We start from the raw sequence: 4,746 nt of genomic DNA, 5'->3' as shown, positions 1-4,746 counted from the left end.
GCCTAAGAGCCTGAAATCCCTTAGTCTCCCAACACTTAGCAGTAGGAAGAGAGGTCTGCACAGTGGGAATCCGAAACATTTTACTACTACCAACAAAGGTGGAAAAGGCACGTGGGAAGTTACTGTGACTCTTGACTTATTCAGGAATCTTCAAGTGCCTCAATAAGAACCTGCACATGTGGAGTAAAATTGCCTATTTTTCAATATTGTTCAAAAGTTGGCTAGTGAAAGGTGGCTAATACTTCTGTCCTAGGATTCTGCTCCAGTCATCAGGGTAAAGAGAAAACACTAAGAAAACTACCTCTCTCAAATATTCAACACACTCTTACTGTTATTAACGCATTTGAAGATTTGAAATTAATTTTCTTATGCCATCTATCTCTGTATTCACAAGCAACTACAATAAAATGTTAAAATCTGAATAAAATCTGTACTTCAGTTACTAGCACTATACAAAAGTCAATGTCATTTTGATAAAGTGCTATTATTTTAAAGATATTATTATGGTAAACTGAGTTAAAAGCACACAGGAACTCTGTACAATTTTTCAAATTTAAGCCTTAAATTGTTTTTAAAAAAAGGAAAAGTGGGCTGTTTTCCAAAATAATTGTACCACTTTACATTTCCATCAGCAGTTTTTGATAGCTCCAGTTGCTCTATATACTTGCCATGACGTGCAATTGACAGGTTCTTTAATTTTCATTATTTGATGGAGTATGAAGTGTATCTAACTTTTTAAAAAATATGTATTTATTTTCTGAGTAATGATGTAAACAAGGGTTGCCAAATATTGTCTTTAAATACCCAAATAGTAGCTATTTTTGGCATTGAAAGTCATAAAGCCACTTAGGCACTACTCGATTCTGTAATTGTACTGCAAAACAGCCATCAAGAATAGTAAACAAATGAGCAATGCTATGTACAATATAACCTTATTTGTAAAAATAAGATTTATTTGGTAAAAAAGCCATAGTTTGCTGTCCATAGAAGTAAACCATTGTTTCTTTTCCTGTGCTACATCTATATATTTTTTAATGTTTCAGTTCAAGTTTCATATACTAAAAGAAATTATGTCTGTATTACTATTGAGTTATAATGTGTTTTTATTTAATTGAAATGCAAGTAGCTTACTAGATATCTGATTTGCAACTCATTAATTAATTAATTAATTATTTATTTATTTATTTTGTTTTTAAAAATTTTTTTATAATAAATTTATTTTTTATTGGTGTTCAATTTACCAACATAACAGAATAACACCCAGTGCTCATCCCGTCAAGTGTCCCCGTCAGTGCCCGTCACCCATTCCCCCCCACCTCCCGCCCTCCTCCCCTTCCACCACCCCTAGTTCATTTCCCAGAGTTAGGAGTCTTTATGTTCTGTCTCCCTTTCTGATATTTCCCACGCATTTCTTCTCCCTTCCCTTATATTCCCTTCCACTATTATTTATATTCCCCAAATGAATGAGACCATATGTTTGACCTTCTCCGATTGACTTATTTCACTCAGCATAATACCCTCCAGTTCCATCCACCTTGAAGCAAATGGTTGATATTTGTCATTTCTAATGGCTGAGTAATATTCCATTGTATACATAAACCACATCTTCTTTATCCATTCATCGTTCAACGGACACTGAGGCTCCTTCCACAGTTTGGCTATTGTGGACATTGCTGCTATAAACATCGGGGTGCAGGTGTCCCGACGTTTCATTGCATCTGTATCTTTGGGGTAAATCCCCAACAGTGCAATTGCTGGGTCGTAGGGCAGGTCTATTTTTAACTCTTTGAGGAAACTCCACACAGTTTTCCAGAGTGGCTGCACCAGTTAACATTCCCACCAAAATTGTAAGAGGGTTCTCTTTTCTCCCCATCCTCTCCAAACTTTGTGGTTTCCTGCCATGATAATTTTCGCTATTCTCACTGGTATGAGGTGGTGTCTCATTGTGGTTTTGATTTGTATTTCCCTGATGGCAAGTGATGCAGAGCATTTTCTCATGTGCATGTTGGCCATGTCTATGTCTTCCTCTGTGAGATTTCTCTTCATGTCTTTTGCCCATTTCATGATTGGATTGTTTGTTTCTTTGATGTTGAGTTTAATAAGTCCTTTATAGATCTTGGAAAGTAGCCCTTTATCTGATATGTCATTTGCAACTATCTTCTCCCATTCTGTAGGTTGTCTTTTAATTTTGTCGACTGTATCCTTTGCTGTGCAAAAAGCTTCTTATCTCGATGAAGTCCCAATAGTTCATTTTTGCTTTTGTTTCTTTTGCCTTCATGGATGTATCTTGCAAGAAGTTACTGTGGCCAAGTTCACGAAGGGTGTTGCCTGTGTTCTCCTCTAGGATTTTGATGGAATCTTGTCTCACATTTAGATCTTTTATCCATTTTGAGTTTATCTTAGTGTATTGTGAAAGAGAGTGGTTTAGTTTCATTCCTCTGTATGTGAATGTCCAATTTTCCCAGCACCATTTATTGAAGAGACTGTCTTTCTTGCAATGGATAGTCTTTCCTCCTTTATCGAATATTAGTTGACCATAAAGTTCAGGGTCCAATTCTGGGTTCTCTATTCTGTTCCATTGATCTATGTGTCTGTTTCTGTGCCAGTACCACACTGTCTTGATGACCACAGCTTTGCAGTACAACCTAAAATCTGGCATTGTGATGCCCCCAGATATGGTTTTCGTTTTTAAACTTCCCCTGGCTATTTGGGATCTTTCTGATTCCACTCAAATCTTAAAATAATTTGTTCTAACTCTCTGAAGAAAGTCCATGGTATTTTGATAGGGATTGCATTAAACGTGTAAATTGCCCTGGGTAACATTGACATCTTCACAATATTAATTCTGCCAATCCATGAGCATGGAATATTTTTCCATCGCTTTGTGTCTTCCTCAATTTCATCAGAAGTGTTCTCTGGTTTCTAGGGTATAGATCCTTTACCTATTTGGTTAGGTTTTTTTTTTTTTTCGCTGCAACAAGGGTGGTCTTTATGAGGAGGCTCCTGAGGGAAGGGGGCTGAGGGAAGGAACAGGGTGCCCAGGCCCAGATGCAGGCTTCGGGGACCTCTTAGAGCTGAGAGCGAGGTCCTGTAGGCCCAGGGGAGTCAGTCCTGGGCAGGGTGGGCAGCGGTGCCATCAGGTCACTGGGAAGTATTGGGGGAGCTGCTGCAGGTATCTTATGCTTTTGGGTGCAATTGTCAACGGGATGGACTCCTTAATTTCTCTCTCTTCAGTCTCATTGTTAGTGTATAGAAATGCCACTGATTTCTGGGCATTATTTTTGTATCCTGCCATGCTACCAAATTGCTGTGTGAGTTCTAGCAATCTTGGGGTGGAGGCTTTTGGGTTTTCTATGTAGAGTATCATATCATCGGTGAAGAGGGAGAGTTTGACTTCCTCTTTGTCAGTTTGAATGCCATTAATGTCTTTTTGTTGTCTGATTGCTGAGGCTAGGACTTCCAGTACTATGTTGAATAGCAGTGGTGAGAGTGGACATCCCTGTCCTGTTCCTGACCTTAGGGGAAAGGCTCCCTATGTTTCCCCACTGAGAATGATATTTGTTGTGGGCTTTTCGTAGATGGCTTTTAAGATGTTGAGGAATGTTCCCTCTATCCCTACACTCTGAAGAGTTTTATCAGGAATGGATGCTGTATTTTGTCAACTGCTTTCTCTGCATCTAATGAGAGGATCATATGGTTCTTGGTTTTTCTCTTGCTGATATGATGAATCACATTGATTGTTTTACCAGTGTTGAACCAGCCTTTTGTCCCGGGGATAAATCCTACTTGGTCATAGTGAATCATTTTCTTAATGTACTTTTGGATCCTATTGGCTACTATCTTGTTGAGAATTTTTGCATCCATGTCCATCAGGGATATTGGTCTGTAAATCTCCTTTTGGTGGGGTCTTTGTCTGGTTTTGGAACTAAGGTGATGCTGGCCTCATAGAACGAATTTGGAAGTACTCCATCTCTTTCTATCTTTCCAAACAGCTTTAGTTGAATAGGTATGGTTTCTTCTTTAAACGTTTGATAGAATTCCCTTGGGAAGCCATCTGGCCCTGGACTTTTGCGTCTTGCGAGGTTTTGGATGACTGCTTCAATTTCCTCCCTGGTTATTGGCCTGTTCAGGTTTTCTATTTCTTCCTGTTCCAGTTCTGGTAGTTTGTGGCTTTCTAGGAATGCGTCCATTTCTTCTAGATTGCCTAATTTATTGGCGTATAGCTGTTCACAATATGCTTTTAAAATCATTTGTATTTCCTTGGTGTTGGTAGTGATCTCTCCTTTCTCACTCATGATTCTATTAATTTGAGTCTTTTCTCCTTTTTAATAAGGTTGGCTAATGGTTTATCTATCTTTAATTCTTTCAAAGAACCAACTCCTGGTTTTGTTGGTATGTTCCACAGTTCTTCTGGTCTCGATTTCGTTGAGTTCTGCTAGAATCTTTATTAACTCTCTTCTTCTGCTGGGTGTAGGATCTATTTGCTGTTTTTTCTCTAGCTCCTTTAGGTGTAAGGTTCGCTTTTGTATTTGAGGTTTTTCCACTTTTGAATGGATGCTTGTATTGCAATATGTATTTCCCCCTCAGGACTGCTTTTACTGCATCCCAAAGATTTTGAACGGTTGTATCTTCATTCTCATTAGTTTCCATGAATCTTTTTAATTCTTCCTTAATTTCCTGGTTGACACTTTCATCTTTCAGCAGGATGGTCCTTTACCTCCACGTGTTTGAGGTCCTTCCAAACTT

This window comes from Vulpes vulpes, chromosome X (genome assembly GCF_048418805.1).
Source record: "Vulpes vulpes isolate BD-2025 chromosome X, VulVul3, whole genome shotgun sequence".
Taxonomy (NCBI): Eukaryota; Metazoa; Chordata; class Mammalia; order Carnivora; family Canidae; genus Vulpes; species Vulpes vulpes.
The sequence above is the reverse complement of the archived record's forward strand: the minus strand, read 5'-3'. Positions refer to the sequence as shown.